Here is an 18,286-nt window from a genome sequence, read left to right on the forward strand (position 1 = left end):
GGACGGGTGGTAGGGACAGAGCATCGAGTGACATTATACGGAGTGCATTATCCGAAAATTACCTCAAGCAATTAAACAGAGAACCGACTCGTGGAGATAACATCTTGGACCTACTGATAACAAACAGACCCGAACTTTTCGACTATTTAAGCGCAGAACAGGAAATCAGTTGCAGCATCCCTGAATATGGAAGTAAATAGGAATATAAAAAAAGGGAGGAAGGTTTATCTGTTTAGCAAGAGTAATAGAGGGCAGATTTCAGACTACCTAACTGATCAAAACGAAAATTTCTGTTCCGACACTGACAGTGTTGAGTGTTTATGCAAAAAGTTCAAGGCAATCGTAATATGCGTTTTAAACAGGTACGTGCCGAGTAAAACTTTGAGGGACGGGAAAAACCCACCGTGGTTCAACAACAAAGTTAGGAAACTACTGCGAAAGCAAAGAGAACTTTACTTAAAGTTTAAACGCAGCCAAAACCTCTCAAACAGAAGCTAAACGATGTCAAAGTTAGCACAAGGAGGGCTATGCGTGAACCGTTTGGTGAATTCGAAAGTAAAATTCTATGTACCGACTCGACAGAAAATCCTAGGATGTTCTGGTCTTACGTTAAATCAGTAAGTGGCTCGAAACAGCATATCCAGACACTCCGGGATGATGATGGCATTGAAACAGAGGACGACACGCGTAAAGCTGAAATACTAAACACCTTTCTCCAAAGCTGTTTCACAGAGGAAGACCGCACTGCAGTTCCTTCTCTAAATCCTCGCACGAACGAAAAAATGGCTGACATCGAAATAAGTGTCCAAGGAATAGAAAAGCAACTGAAATCACTCAACAGAGGAGGGTCCACTGGACCTGACGGGATACCAATTCGATTCTACACAGAGTACGGGAAAGAACTTGCCCCCCTTCTAACAGCCGTGTACCGCAAGTCTCTAGAGGAACGGAGGGTTCCAAATGCTTGGAAAAGAGCACAGGTAGTCCCAGTCTTCAAGAACGGTCGTCGAGCAGATGCGCAAAACTATAGACCTATATCTCTGACGTCGATCTATTGCAGAATTTTAGAACATGTTTTTTGCTCGAGTATCATGTCGTTTTTGGAAACCCAGAATCTACTCTATAGGAATCAACATGGATTCCGGAAACAGCGATCGTGTGAGACCCAACTCGCTTTATTTGTTCATGAGAACCAGAAAATATTAGATACAGGCTCCCAGGTAGATGCTATATTTATTGACTTCCGGAAGGCGTTCGATACAGTTCCGCACTGTCGCCTGATAAATAATGTAAGAGCCTACGGAATATCAGACCAGCTGTGTGGCTGGATTGAAGAGTTTTTAGCAAACAGAACACAGCATGTTGTTATCAATGGAGAGACGTCTACAGACGTTAAGGTAACCTCTGGCGTGCCACAGGGGAGTGTTATGGGACCATTGCTTTTCACAATATATATAAATGACCTAGTAGATAGTGTCGGAAGTTCGATGCGGCTTTTCGCGGATGATGCTGTAGTATACAGAGAAGTTGCAGCATTAGAAAATTGTAGCGAAATGCAGGAAGATCTGCAGCGGATAGGCACTTGGTGCAGGGAGTGGCAACTGACCCCTAACATAGACAAATGTAATGTATTGCGAATACATAGAAAGAAGGATCCTTTATTGTATGATTATATGATAGCGGAACAAACACTGGTAGCAGTTACTTCTGTAAAATATCTGGGAGTATGCGTGCGGAACGATTTTAGGTGGAATGATCAAATAAAATGAATTGTTGGTAAGGCGGGTACCAGGTTGAGATTCATTGGGAGAGTCCTTAGAAAATGTAGTCCATCAACAAAGGAGGTGGCTTACAAAACACTCGTTCGACCTATACTTGAGTATTGCTCATCGGTGTGGGATCCGTACCAGATCGGGTTGACGGAGGAGATAGAGAAGATGCAAAGAAGAGCGGCGCGTTTCGTCACAGGGTTATTTGGTAAGCGTGATAGCGTTACGGAGATGTTTAGCAAACTCAAGTGGCAACTCTGCAAGAGAGGCGCTCTGCATCGCGGTGTTGCTTGCTCGCCAGGTTTCTAGAGGGTGCGTTTCTGGATGATGTATCGAATATATTGCTTCCCCCTACTTATACCTCCCGAGGAGATCACGAATGTAAAATTAGAGAGATTCGAGCGCGCACGGAGGCTTTCAGACAGTCGTTCTTCCCGCGAACCATACGCGACTGGAACAGGAAAGGGAGGTAATGACAGTGGCACGTAAAGTGTCCTCCGCCACATACCGTTGGGTGGCTTGCGAAGTAGACTTAAATCTATAATCTATGTCAACAAATTTCCCTTTTCCAGAAATACTTTTCTTGCCATTGCCAGCTTCATTCAATATTCTCTATACTTCGACCATTTCCCCTTTATTTTCCCTCCCAAATAACGAAACTCATTTACTACTTTAAATGTCTCATTCCCTAATCTAATTCCCTCAGCATCACCTGATTTAATTCGATTACATTCCATTATCCTCGTTTTGCTTTTGTTGATATTCATCGTATGATATATCCTCCTTTCAAGCTACCGTCCATTCTGTTCAACTGCTCTTCCAAGTCCTTTGCTGTCTCTGACAGAATTACAGTGTCGTCGACAAACGTCAGAGTTTTTATTTCTTTTCCCTGGGCTTTAATTCCTAGTAAGTAAAGTAAACAAAACCTGCATCATGACGTCCTGGTAATCAGGTTCGTCCTCCTTGTTTCCAGGCAGGAAAAAAAATTACATGCGAATAAACAGCACAGTAATTGTAACGTATACACATGGTAGTTGTAAATAAACAGCAACACTACACAAAGCGACAGACAAATTTACTTCCATATTTCCTTAAGCTTGCTTCTCCGACCCCAGGTTCCCTACCTCAAATTGTTCAGTAGAGCATTCAGTACACAATGCGATCAAAAGTACCGGGACACCCTCAAAAGCATACGTTTTTCATATTAGGTGCATTGTGCTGCCACCTACTGCCAGGGTATCAGCGACCTCAGTAGTCATTAGATATCTTGAGAGAGCAGAATGGGTTGCTGCGCGGAACTCACGGACTTCGAACATGGCCAGGTGATTGTGTGATACATGTGTACGCGAGATTTCCGCACTGCTAAACATCCGTGGATCCACTGTTTCCAATGGGACAGTGAAGTGGAAACAGTGAAGCGTACAGGCCGACCACGTCTGTTGACTGACAGAGACCCCCAACAGTTGAAGAGGGCCGTAATGTGTAGTAGGCGGACTTGTATCCAGAATAGGAATTCCAAAAGTGCATCAGGAACCACTGCAAGTACTACGACAGTTAGGCGGGAGGTGAGAAAACTTGGATTTCATGGTCGAGTGACTGCTCATAAGCCACACATCACACCGGTAAATGCTAAACGACGCCTCGCTTGGTGTAAGGAGCGTAAACACTGGACGATTGAACAGTGGAAAAACGTTATGTGGAGTGACAAATCATGGAACGCGATGTGGCGATCCGATGACACGGTGTGGGTATGGCGAATGCCCCGTGAACATCATCATCCATCATGTGTAGTGCCAACAATAAGATTCGGAGGCGGTGGTGTTACGGTGTGGTCGTGTTTTTCATGGAGGGGGTTTGCACCCCTTGTTTTTTTTGCGTAGCATTATCACAGCACAGGCCTACAATGATGTTTTAAGCACTTTCTTGCTTCCCACTGTTGAAGAGCAATTCGGGGATGGCGACTGCATCTTTGAACACGATCGAGCACCTATTCATAAAAATAAAAAATTGTTCAAATGGCTCTGAGCACTATGGGACTTAACATCAATGGTCATCAGTCCCCCAGAACTACTTAAACCTAACTAACCTAAGGACAGCACACAACACCCAGCCATCACGAGGCAGAGAAAATCCCTGACCCCGCCGGGAATCGAACCCGGGAACCCGGGCGTGGGAAGCGAGAACGCTACCGCACGACCACGAGATGCGGGCACCTGTTCATAATGCACGGCCTGTGGCGGAGTGGTTACACGACAATAACGTGCCTGTAATGGACTGGTCTCCAGAGAGTCCTGGCCTGAATCCTACAGAACACCTTTGGGATGTTTTGGAATACCGACTTCGTGCCAGGCCTCACCGACCGACATCGATACCTCTCCTCAGTGCAGCACTCCGAGATGAATGGGCTGCCATTTCCCAGGAACCTTCCAACAACTGGTTGAACATATGCCTGCGAGAGTGGGAGCTGTCATCAAGGCTAAGGGTGCGCCAACACCATACTGAATTCCAGCATTACCTATGGAGGGCGCCTCGAACTTGTAAGTCATTTTCAGCCAGGTGTCCGGATACTTTTTATAATACAGTGTATGTCCTGTTACAGTTTTCGACGGTCATACGGAAACACCCTACATATGAAGTTTGCAAGACCCCTCACTTCAAAACTGATACTGTTATTACTCAGCTTAGCCGCGTGTCCGTAGAGGGTGGTATATGTGACGTACAGTATAACTGGTCAGCATTTCCACCCGGAATTTGCGAGTGTAAGTCGGACCTTCCTTGATCCGCCTTGGTGGGCCGTGTCGGCGGATTTCCTCCTACCTGTGCGCGGTGCAGCTCTCGTAAATGTCGTACCGTGCAGATTCTTCATTGGCGCATTGGATGTCTCTGTCGGAGGAAGCTAATTATCTGAAATTGCTGTCGGTCTATTTATTCGAAATTAACGTTCGGAGTCCCGTAATATCACTTTTATTCCTATTAGATCAATAATGAAACACAAACTACTCGTAATCGAGAGTATGGCTGCCATCGAACAAGACAGGAAGAGCTCTTAACGCCGACTGCCGACTTTGGCACGCAGTCAGTATCTCTTACTAGTTTCGTCACAGTTCGTGGATTTCCGATCAAGTTCGTAATTACGAAGATATGCATTTGTTCATGAACGGGTGTGAATTTTAACGAGGCAAAATTGTGATAAATAGTTTTAAACATCCAGCGGCTCCTCCTAGTATTCATGTTATCGTAAATGACTTTAATTATTAAATATAAATAAACAAAATCGGTGACTCAGTCGCCAAGATGGCGGTACTTCCCGTCATGTATATTTCCCAGGCTGACGCTTGTTGCTACGGTCCAGCGCCGAGCCCCGCCCCACTACGCGCGACATATGGTCGCTTCGTCACCTAGCCAGCCAGCGACCACGGACTACAGCACTTCCTAACTATCGTGAATACATCATTAAGAGCCAATAATTTATTAAAACTGGTAATAATGCCTTCCTCACGTAAGAGGCACCTTCTCGTGTACGCCTTACAATCCCTTTAAATCCCTTACTAATGTGGAATCCCAAATTTTTCCTTTGCCTTTCCTTTCCATGCTTTTCATGATAATCTACATCTACATCTACATTTATACTCCGCAAGCCACCCAACGGTGTGTGCGGAGGGCACTTTACGTGCCACTGTCATTACCTCCCTTTCCTGTTCCAGTCGCGTTATGGTTCGCGGGAAGAACGACTGTCTGAAAGCCTCCGTGCGCGCTCGAATTTCTCGAATTTTACATTCGTGATCTCCTCGGGAGGTATAAGTAGGGGGAAGCAATATATTCGATACCTCATCCAGAAATGCACCCTCTAGAAACCTGGACAGCAAGCTACACCGCGAAGCAGAGCGCCTCTCTTGCAAAGTCTGCCACTTGAGTTTGTAAAACATCTCCGTAACGCTATCACGCTTACCAAATAACCCTGTGACGAAACGCGCCGCTCGTCTTTGGATCTTCTCTATCTCCTCCGTCAACCCGATCTGGCACGGATCCCACACTGACGAGCAATACTCAAGTATAGGTCGAAAGAGTGTTTTGTAAGCCACCTCCTTTGTTGATGGACTACATTTTCTAAGGACTCTCCCAATGAATCTCAACCTGGTACCCGCCTTACCAACAATTAATTTTATTTGATCATTCCACCTAAAATCGTTCCGCACGCATACTCCCAGATATTTTACAGAAGTAACTGGTACCAGTGTTTGTTCCGCTATCATATAATCATACAATAAAGGATCCTTCTTTCTATGTATTCGCAATACATTACATTTGTCTATGTTAAGGGACAGTTGCCACTCCCTGCACCAAGTGCCTATCCGCTGCAGATCTTCCTGCATTTCGCTACAATTTTCTAATGCTGCAACTTCTCTGTATACTACAGCATCATCCGCGAAAAGCCGCATCGAACTTCCGACACTATCTACTAGGTCATTTATATATATTGTGAAAAGCAATGGTCCCATAACACTCCCCTGTGGCACGCCAGAGGTTACCTTAACGTCTGTAGACGTCTCTCCATTGATAACAACATACTGTGTTCTGTTTGCTAAAAACTCTTCAATCCAGCCACACAGCTGGTCTGATATTCCGTAGGCTCTTACTTTGTTTATCAGGCGACAGTGCGGAACTGTATCGAACGCCTTCCGGAAGTCAAGGAAAATAGCATCTACCTGGGAGCCTGTATCTAATATTTTCTGGTTCTCATGAACAAATAAAGCGAGTTGGATCTCACACGATCGCTGTTTCCGGAATCCATGTTGATTCCTATAGAGTAGATTCTGGGTTTCCAAAAACGACATGATACTCGAGCAAAAAACATGTTCTAAAATTCTACAACAGATCGACGTCAGAGATATAGGTCTATAGTTTAGCGCATCTGCTCGACGACCCTTCTTGAAGACTGGGACTACCTGTGCTCTTTTCCAATCGTTTGGAACCTTCCGTTCCTCTAGAGACTTGCGGTACACGGCTGTTAGAAGGGGGGCAAGTTCTTTCGCGTACTCTGTGTAGAATCGAATTGGTATCCCGTCAGGTCCAGTGGACGTTCCTCTGTTGAGTGATTTCAGTTGCTTTTCTATTCCTTGGACACTTATTTCGATGTCAGCCATTTTTTCGTTCGTGCGAGGATTTAGAGAAGGAACTGTAGTGCGGTCTTCCTCTGTGAAACAGCTTTGGAAAAAGGTGTTTAGTATTTCAGCTTTACGCGTGTCATCCTCTGTTTCAATGCCATCATCATCCCGGAGTGTCTGGATATGCTCTTTCGAGCCACTTACTGATTTAATGTAAGACCAGAACTTCCTAGGATTTTCTGTCAAGTCGGTACATAGAATTTTACTTTCGAATTCACTGAACGCTTCACGCATAGCCCTCCTGACGCTAACTTTCACATCGTTTAGCTTCTGTTTGTCTGAGAGGTTCTGGCTGCGTTTAAACTTGGAGTGAAGCTCTCTCTGCTTTCGCAGTAGTTTCCTTACTTTGTTGTTGTACCACGGTGGGTTTTTCCCGTCCCTCAAAGTTTCCCTCGGCACGTACCTGTCTAAAACGCATTTTACGATTGCCTTGAACTTTTTCCATAAACACTCAACATTTTCAGTGTCGGAACAGAAATTTTCGTTTTGATCTGTTAGGTAGTCTGAAATCTGCTTTCTATTACTCTTGCTAAACAGATAAACCTTCCTCCCTTTTTTTTATATTCCTATTAACTTCCGTATTCAGGGATGCTGCAACGGCCTTATGATCACTGATTCCCTGTTCTGCACATACAGAGTCGAAGAGTTCGGGTCGGTTTGTTATCAGTAGGTCCAAGGTGTTATCTCCACGAGTCGGCTCTCGGTTTAATTGCTCGAGGTAATTTTCGAATAGTGCACTCAGTATAATGTCACTCGATGCTCTGTCCCTACCACCCATCCTAAACATCTGAGTGTCCCAGTCTATATCTGGTAAATTGAAATCTCCACCTAAGACTATAACATGCTGAGAAAATTTATGTGAAATGTATTCCAAATTTTGTCTCAGTTGTTCTGCCACTAATGCTGCTGAGTCGGGAGGTCGGTAAAAGGAGCCAATTATTAATCTAGCTCGATTGTTGAGTGTAACCTCCACCCATAAGAATTCACAGGAACTATCCACTTCTACTTCACTACAGGATAAACTACTACTAACAGCGACGAACACTCCACCACCGGTTGCATGCAATCTATCCTTTCTAAACACCGTCTGTACCTTTGTAAAAATTTCGGCAGAATTTATCTCTGGCTTCAGCCAGCTTTCTTTATCTATAACTATTTCAGCTTCGGTGCTTTCTATCAGCGCTTGAAGTTCCGGTACCTTACCAACGCCGCTTCGACAGTTGACAATTACAATACCGATTGCTGCTTGGTCCCCGCGTGTCCTGACTTTGCCCCGCACCCGTTGAGGCTGTTGCCCTTTCTGTAATTGCCCAAGGCCATCTAACCTAAAAAACGGCCCAGCCCACGCCACACAACCCCTGCTACCCGTGTAGCCGCTTGTTGCGTGTAGTGGACTCCTGACCTATCCAGCGGAACCCGAAACCTCACCACCCTATGGCGCAAGTCGAGGAATCTGCAGCCCACACGGTCGCAGAACCATCTCAGCCTCTGATTCAGACCCTCCAGTCGGCTCTGTACCAAAGGTCCGCAGTCAGTCCTGTCGATGATGCTGCAGATGGTGAGCTCTGCTTTCATCCCGCTAGCGAGACTGGCAGTCTTCACCAAATCAGATTGCCGCCGGAAGCCAGAGAGGATTTCCTCGGATCCATAGCGACACACATCATTGGTGCCGACATGAGCGACCACCTGCAGATGGGTGCACCCTGTACCCTTCATGGCATCCGGAAGGACCCTTTCCACATCTGGAATGTCTCCCCCCGGTATGAACACGGAGTGCACATTGGTTTTCTTCCCCTCTCTTGCTGCCATTTCCCTAATATTAATAAACACTATGTATTGAGCATTATTTAGGTTTAATTGCGATGTAAGTACGGTAAAAATTGAAAATAAAAAAAGTCTAATGTTTGACCCAACCCCACAACCTTTGGACAGCCGTTCTGTACACTTACGGCTGCAGCAAATGCTACACTTTCCGATGCGCTATGCCAACGTAAATGCCTCATGGCTGCCCTGACCCGCCGTAAGGATCTGTTTTTTTCTTAAAAAAAAAAAGAAAAACACTCGGCCATTTGGAGCTCCAACTTCTGTGACTTCCGTTTCAGGTCAACCGCTGCGTACACCATAAATATGGACGAAATCGCCAGCCACTGTCCCCTTGTAAGTTCAGTTGCTTATCTTAAGCTGCGTCAGATATTTTCCGGGCGTTTGATTTTGGACAATGTGTAGAGTACGCAAGGAGTCTTCGGCGACGATATGTTCCACAAAACCTTAGTGCTATGTAGGATGAACCGATATGTAGAACCATGGAGAGAGGTGCATAAACTAAACCTCTTAGAAAGAATTAAGGAATTTTGAGTGTATGATAAAGCTCACAGCCAAATATAACTAAGATTAACGTGGTTTTCAACCTCAGTGAATCAATAAAATAAATGATAAAAACGCAGTAAAATGCATCGTTTACATTGTGTCGTTCCAGATTGACTCCTGCTTCTTATGTAACCTCTTTTGTTGTATCAACCACTCTCGTTGGGAGGACTTCAGTTGTCTCCTATCGTTGGCACTCAATGTCGAGAAGTAGTCCACAGGAGAACAATGCTTCCAATCGAAGCGGCCCATTAAAATTCAGAGAGCCACTATACGGCGAAACCGTTTTAAAAATCCTGCTCGAAGGGCTCGTTCGATGCGAGGGCGTAAAATAGCGGTTTGTGCGTGGAAAATGCGCGTTTTCAAAGCGTAATTCCAGACCCATTGTCCCTCCTGGCCTTGGCGAACTACAACTGCGCCCGTAAAGACCTGTCGTGAGAGAGGAACAGTAAAAACGAAGCGATACATGGTCGCAACAAGCCCATCTGTAATCTTCGACGCCACCAAATAAGAAAAGCAGGTGGCCGCTACTTGCAGGAACAAGAAAGCTTGTCTGATGTTTAACGCCGCACTCCTTGTCGTAAATTTCTGCACAACAGTTTTTAGGTGTACTGCAGAGAGGGAGATGACAACTGAACACATGGGTATAACTTTTTCTGCACAGGTCTCGACACTGAAATTGCAGGACCGTGAAACCGACAGACAACAATTTGGAATGAAGTCCACTGCATGCCTGAATATGCAAGGGGTAAGCATTTCTATTCAATCCTTCCTCCCCCCCCCCCCACTCCATCTTAATTTTGGTATATAAGGACATACTGTAGCTATAAGAGCCCAGTTACACGCGGTTTTTCCCCCGCTGCTGTCTGCAGTTCACAGTAAAACTTATTTCAAACCCGGTTAGAGGCTATTTTTGCTATGAGGGGCCAAACTGCAGCATATGGTGTCCTTGAGAACATATGGAGCAGAAAAGGCCATATCAGTACGCAGGTGACAGCGTGTGCTATCCAGTATGTTGCAAAACGTCACGCATAAAAGCGGGATACCTCGAGTCCTATAGGTGAACGAAAGGTAGAATCTAGTGTTTTTGATAGAGGTCGGTATATGGATCGTTTGTACACACAATAGATCATCTTATTGCATTTGTCCAACAATGTAGAGTCAAAATTTAAATATTACACATTCCTTCCAGCTTAGGCGAATGGAATAGATGGATTGGTTCTTTTGGCATTATATGCCTTAAGCGGCTTGTGGAGTCGCCACTTAGTTCATGGACGTTTCCTCAGCAAACTCGTAAATAATGGTTTTTGGATACAAAAACAGAGCTGTGGATTCCAAGACAGCTATGCACAGCAAACGGATGTCATTTTTACGGAATACTCCCAAGATGCCGATCTCGGGGAGCTATGAAAAAATTTTAATATATTTATCCGTTTCCGAGATACAGATATTCAAGGTTACCTTACTTGTACACGTAAAATACGCATGTCACTATAAACGTAGTAAATATACTGTAAAGTGTTTTTGTCTGCGAGCCTCATGTTGTAATACTGAAGCACATGAGGAATCTCTGAGCACCTAAAATCCTGTTCAAATGGCTCTGAGCACTATGGGACTTAACATCTGAGGTCATCAATCCACTAGAACTTAGAACTACTTAACCCTAACTAACCTAACGACATCACACACATCCATGCCCGAGGCAGGATTCGAACCTGCGACCGTAGCAGTCGCGCGGTTCCGGACTGAAGCGCCTAGAACCGCTCGGCCACAGCGGCCGGCTAAAATCTTGTCTGAGGTATAAAATTAGTTTTGAGTTATTTAAGTTTCACATAAATAGACTACCAGAATTTTACTGAGTCGTAAGATTGTTTTCGTACGAGTGACATGCCCCACTGTAGCAGGGAAAAAAAGGGAACCAAAGGAAAAATCCTCATCTCGGAGCACAAAAAGGCAATTACTTCTGTTTTAAAAGACTCTTACACTCCTCAGTGAATTTCAAAAGTTTCTCGATAGTTTTGCTAAGGTGAACATATTCACGCTTTTTATGCCGAGAAAGACGGAGTCAGTAGCAATGGGAAAGAGGCGGAAAAATAATTCAAATGTGTGTGAATTCCTAAGAGACCAAACTGCTGGGGTCATCAGTCCCTAGACTTACACACTACTTAATTTAATTTAAACTAACTTATGCTGAGAACAACAAGCACACCCATGCCCGAGGGAGGACTCCAACCTTCGGCTTGAGGGCTGTGCAGTCCGTGACATTGCGCCTCAAACCGTGCGGCCACTCCGCGTGGCAAAAGCAGTAAATACTGGAAGATAGTAGACACTGGTTGTGGTATAGAAACAGCGGAAGAGCAATCAGAGTGAGAGAGTAAGAGAGGGACACACAGGATCGTGGAATATAGGTGACAGTGACAGGGCAGTGCTATGGAAAGAGTGAAGGAGAAAGTGCCAGTGGGAGAGGAATAACGAGAAGGAGAAAGTGGAAGATGGGACTGAGAGCGAGTGATAATGAGAGACCGTCTATGACAGTGACGCTGAGGGAGAGAGAGATACTGAGAGTGGGAAGAGACTGCAGCAGTGAGAAGGAATGGATCAGTAGTCGTAACAGAAGAGAAGAGGGCTGTGACACAGGAGCCAGTGGCAGAGACACACAGAGAGGCAATAACGAGATAAGCTGAATAAGTGAGACAGAATGGCAAGTGGGTGTGGACGGGTACGAGCGACATTCAGCTGTGGTCCAGTGAGAGTGGATGAGTTACAGTTAGAAGAGTTTGTGGGAGCTGCATGTTGGAAACAAAGGGCACGAATATGTTGACATACCAAAATGTTTGGGAAAATCTTGAAAGTTCCTGAGGAAGGTAGAATGATGTAGCTGGTACCCCACTTCCAAAATGATTCAAATAGCCCTGAGCACTATGGGACTTAACATCTGAGATCATCAGTCCCCTAGACTTAGAACTAGTTAAACCTAACTAACCTAAGGACATCATACACATCCATGCCCGAGGCAGGATTCGAACCTGAGACCTAGCGGTTCCATACTGAAGCGCCTAGAACCGTTCGGCCACAGCTGCCGGTGGAACCCCATTTAACAGTCTTTTAAAACAGGGGCATATTAGCATTTTTTGAGTTCCAGTAGCAAGATATTTCTGCTGATGGACATATGGCCAGAAATGCATTCCAAGTGATGCACACCCACTTGAAGGTGGAGATAACAGCATAGACCTCGATGAGTGAAAGTACATGATTGGCTGGTGGGTATGTTCTTCTGTATTTGTGTTTAGTTGCACACCCAAAAGGGCAATGATGTTGGCTGCCATGGTGGCACACATACACATCAGTACTAGAGGCCTCCCCTTCACTGCTGTTGTAAACTGACTCTCATGTGGATGTATGTTGTGTAGCAGTGCACTGAGAGGTGATGGCCAGGTTTACCAGCCAGCAACTGGCTAAAATGGGCTTTACTTAAGGACAGGCAAATGGCAATAGGAGGGTGGCAACACTATTGTACTGGCAAAGGTATCAGCCCCAACTTCACCACACACTCTTTGCAACAGTACGTCACAGTTAGTGTCAGAAAGGCTCATGCATTGGAATAACAATCACAAAATGTGGATGCTCCCGGTATGTATGCATCCACAGAGGAACAGCTGCCCCTGGTATCAGCACCATGCAGGTGGGCCACACCAACATGGAGTCAACCAGGTGGCCGTGAGGAACCTTCTCCACCACAGCTGCCACTATGCGTACCATGTACAATGCATGCAGGCCCTGTTAATGAGGGACTTGCTCTCCCAGTGACGGTTTTGTTGCTGGTTCCCCATACAGGCCACCACCATGCTGGCATATTCATGCACCTCACTCACAGTGAGGGGGAGGGGGTGGCTACCTTTACGAGGGATGGTATCATCAATCTCCACAATAGCCACCTGTGGGCTGCAGACAATCCCCATGGCATACTGTATCAGCAAATCGTCAGCGTTGGTTCAGCCTCAGTGTGTGGGCGAGAACTGTTGGCAACAGCCCCAATGGGCGAGGTATGTCTGCACTTACTGCAAGTAATCCTCACTCCCCTGCTGGAAGATGTGCCTTTGGTGCTACAAAAGATGGTGTAGCTACTACATGATGGTGCTACAGCTGACTTCTGCTTTTCCGTGCTGAGGCATGTGGGCTGCACCCAGGCAGATGAATTGGACAAGGTGGTCGAGTTGTATGGCACATCCAGTCACCCGACCTCAACTCTTTAGATTTCCACATGTGGGTGCCTCTGATGCAAGCATACACAGAGCCCACCCAGGACGTACAGACTGCGGAACGACGCTTTCAGGCCGCCTGTGACGCTATCCAGTTGTGGGATGGCACATTTGAACGTGTCTGTCAGTCCTGCATCATGTTTGGACATGTTTAGAGACCCATGGCGATCACTTTGAACACAGTGGTCAGTCTCATCACAGCATGTTGTGCACTGCATTCTGCTGCACACGTGTGATCAATTAGCAAACAACCCGCAACCTAGGCACTATGCATTTCTGGCCACATATCAACGTCACTTTTCTGTACCGTATATTCTTGTGGATCGTTTCCTGCAGTTTTGTCCCCATTTAGCAAAATCGGCCTGTATAAAATTCATCCGAACACCCAACATTGACACCTGTAAAATGTACATGAAACAGCTTCTGCTAGGTAATCCCCTTCTCTGTGACCCGTTTTCCCACCACTCTCAATTTCATGTTTTATTCTGTTGTAACCTCCCCACAGTTAAAATATTAAGTATATAAAGCATTGACATTTAGCGTAACCTCCCAAAAAAAAAAAAAATTATTATATAGCATTCACATTTTAGCGTAACTACCCAACAGTGAAAATATGTATAGCATTGACATTTAGAGTAATCTAGCAACGGTTTTTCATTCCGTAACCTACCAATAATAACGTGACTAATTTCTCAATAAAATTGTGGCTCACTTATAACCTTTCAATAATTGACTGTGAATTTAAACTGGTAAATTTGGACGTCAGCAGTACTGCGTCATGGCCCTGAAAGATCATACCGAATAAATTGAAAATTCTTACCTCAATTAGGTCGCCGGATAACGCGTATATATCTGCTCTTATAAGAAATTTTTCTGGCGCGGCCCAGTGCAATGCTGGCAGATAGATTTGTCATGTATAAAACGAAACAACTGATTTTTCTTTACAACAATCGGGATGACCATGGATTGGAGAAATTAGTAAATTCTTTAAATTGAGATGAATGATTGTCAAAAGTTACTTTTTATGAGAAAGATTATTATTAAGAGATTTTTTAAAAACATTTACATTGGACTTGATATAACAATACTTCATATGCGCGAGGCTGCTTTTACCTTATACTACAATGCTCAGGCACCGCCATCGCTCCACACGACCGGCCCAGCCAACTCGATACACACGACTGATAGTTACTACTACTCCTACTGGCACACAGTTCCTACTGCGTACAACACTGCTCTCTGGTCTGAGATTCTCTTATAGCTTGCATATCGCAGGCAGCGCGTGAGCAACCCATCGAAATTACATCTGCTCGAGTGCGCTAGCAACAAATTCCTTAATCATGGACCTCTTTCATTGTGTTTAAGGAAACTACGAATTTGGTTGAAAATGTTAGAACATTTAACTTTACGCAATGATATGCAGCTCAACAGCGTGCAGCCATCGATAATGTACCATAGACTGTGGCACTAGATGGCTGCTCTCTCTGGAAAATGAAGAACTCTTGTTGCTTGCAACTGTAATATTAAGGTGAAGGGAATGGAAATAAATTAGGACTACTGCGGTCTGAGCTTTTATAGACATATTGAACACAATCGACATAATATACAACGGTTGGTAATCATCTTCACAATTTTGAAATTGATATAATTATGTCTGATTGTGGAAGAATTTTGTATATTTTTTGTGGCTTAACGACTGATTCTCAAAATACAGGGTGTTCACTTTAACTGAAGACATTGAAATATCTCGAAAACTACACATAGGATCAAAAAAAGTTATAATTCCTGTTTGTTTATCTCGAACGGGGTATCGAACGAGACCACATTCGACCCATCACCGCATCTCGTGCTTAGGTGGGGGGTGAACTTTGAAATCTTCAATGGGAACCTCCGTTTTTAATTGCAGATTACGATTCTGAGGCAAAATCTGCATCCGTTTGGTCTGAGGGGTTTTCTTCGTTTCGCCACAGATGCCGTTGTAATCGTAGGAATAGGTATGGGTACAGAATCGTAATTCATGGTATATTACTCAACTGCATTTCGACATCCAATGGCACGTGGGACCCTACCTCCATGTTGCAAGAGAGAGACAGGCCAGTATTTTAGAACTTCTAATTGGAAACCCCATTCACAACGTTGTATTCCTCCGACATATCGAACAGGGGGCTACTCGGCGCGCCACCGTGGCCGTGTAGCGAACTACGACATATCACAATAGGCAGTAGACTGCGATCTGAGCTCACATTGAAACCACAAAAGAAAAATTGAAATGGTCCTGATTTACGGCGAATGTAGGGGAAGTGTTGAGGCTGCTGTTGCCTTGTATGCCGAGCATTTTCCAGAGAAGGCTAGCTACCGTTCGTTCTTTTACAAGGCTGTGAACGCCTTTATGTCTGGGGGCAGCGCACAGACCGGCAAAAGAAAACGAAGCAAACGTGTCACAATAGGCGCTGATGAAATAGCTGTACTAGCGGCAGTGCACCACAAACCACGGATATGCGCCTGGCAGTTTCACCGCGACTCCGGTATGTCCGTAGGTAGTATTGTAACAATACTGCATCGTCATAACCATCATCCGTACCAAGTGTGACTGCATCAGGCACTTCAAGGCGCCTATTTCCATAACTGGTTATTATTTTGTGAATGGGCACATTAATAAATGCAAACGACTCCCGCGTTCTTTGCAGAGATACAGTTTTCCAATGACTCCTCATTCACAAACAGCAGCAGCATTCCGTCGTCAGGCCACAAGCGGCCCATAGGGGCCATCCGACCGCCGTGTCTTCCTCAGCTGAGAATGCGGATAGGAGGGGCGTGTGGTCAGCACACCGCTCTCCCGGTCGTTATGATGGTTTTCTGTGACCAGAGCCCTACTATTCGGTCGAGGTAATCCCAAGCCCCTACCACGCCGTAGCGGAGAAGCGAGGCAACTGTCCCCCAATTGAAGCAGCTGATCGCCGCCATTTGCAGGGATGAATCCTGGTACTGGGGTTGTGATTTGACGTATATGAGACGCAACAAGAGCAAATTGAAGCACAAATTAAACACATGTTTGTTTAAAAAAGTACTGAGTATTCGAGTCTACTTTAAAAGTATACTTAAATGAATAAATTTTCCTAATTTCCGATATACGTCTGCATAGAGACGAGAAATTTAAGAATGTAAGGCTCTCTCCTGACAAGGTGGAGCGAGTTTACGTCGAGTTATTTGCATTAGATAATTACATGAAAGATTTACAGTAGCAGACAGTACGATTATTCAGAATGAGGTTTCGGTATGATTATTATTTAATTCACGTAATTTTCCTGTCAGGTCCTGTTTGCTTTTTGCCGACTACTGTGTACATCTTGCACGCTTACTTTTGTTTAGCACAGTATTGTCTTCACTCGAATTTTGGTATGATTAATGGTAATAACCCATATCACTTTAAATACGGTAGGAATTTTATTCGCACATTAGTTTTTAACACTGATAGCACCTCTAAAAGTGGTTGAGTTTGCAACATTCGATCAAATATTTGACCATTTAGGAAGTATAATCACCACCTGACAACACATGTTAAGTATCTAAACGCAATTATTCGACCTACCTCTGATTCATACTTAACAAATATTTGATTGCCTTGGTAACTTGGAAAAGGAACGTTCAGAATTATACACACTGGCAGTATTTCCAGACTATTTAACCTCGGCCTATATTGCACGATTTCCAGGACACTGTACCTTTTTCAAATGAGTTGGAAATCCAAATACTGTCGGTATAGCATCGTCCTTCAGTTGACGTCTATTTACATAATTTTCCATGTAACAATTCTCTTCAAAATGAAGAGAGCACAGCAAATCATTTGCTGTCGGTTGGAAGTTCTCTCTCCGAGTAGCAACTGTCCATTTCCGATTTAGAAAATCATTTGTAAGGGGAAACCTAAATAAAAACAAACCGCTCATGATGTATTATTTCTCCATGAAAATACTATATACAAGTAATAGAAAGTAGCAAACAACCAAAAATGACTGACCTGTGAAATGTAACATTGTTTCCGTCTTCGTCTTTGCTTCCATTATACTGTTACAATTAAAAGCAACACACGAACGAACCCTGTTTACGCACTGTTTCCCTGCAAATGGTGGCTTCTGTCACGTTCAATGTGGGGACGCGACACTAGCGCCAACGCGCGGTCTAGTTTTTATTTAGTAAGTCTATGGGTGCTCCTCAATTGTCATCACGAGGCTGAGTGCACCCCCAAAAATTGCAACAGCACATGGCGGCCTGGACGGTCACCCATCCAAGTGCCGGCCACACCCAACAGCGCTTAACTTCGGTGATCTGACGGGAACCGGTGTATCCACTGCGGCAAGGCCGTTGCCTACATTCGCAAACGATGGCAGCAAAATGCATAACATGCATTGCTTGACTGCAGACACTCCCCACTCGTTACCGCAAGTTGACTATCAACGTCCTTGGTCGGTTCACGTATGGTGTGGCAGCGTTGGGAACAAACTCATTGGTCGGTATTTTATCGATGGCGCTTTGAATGGGCGCAAATATCGGACGTTTTTGGAACAGAAACTACCGATACTATACTACTGCAGGATGTCGCCCTGAACATTCGCCAACGTACGTGGTTTCAGCATGATGATTGGCGAGTGTATTACGTAGTTATTAGACCGTGTTTACACTGGTCGGTGGATAGGCAGAGGTGTCCTTATTAATTACCGCACTAGGTCGCCTG

The 18,286-nt window shown here is 44.7% G+C and overlaps 1 pseudogene; it reads right to left on the reverse strand.

The window, feature by feature from the left end:
- Positions 1-17,803: 17,803 nt before the first annotated feature.
- Positions 17,804-17,921, reverse strand: LOC124717674 (annotated as a pseudogene).
- Between the last annotated feature and the right edge of the window lie 365 nt (positions 17,922-18,286).

Source organism: Schistocerca piceifrons, chromosome 9 (assembly GCF_021461385.2).
Source record: "Schistocerca piceifrons isolate TAMUIC-IGC-003096 chromosome 9, iqSchPice1.1, whole genome shotgun sequence".
Classification (NCBI taxonomy): domain Eukaryota; kingdom Metazoa; phylum Arthropoda; class Insecta; order Orthoptera; family Acrididae; genus Schistocerca; species Schistocerca piceifrons.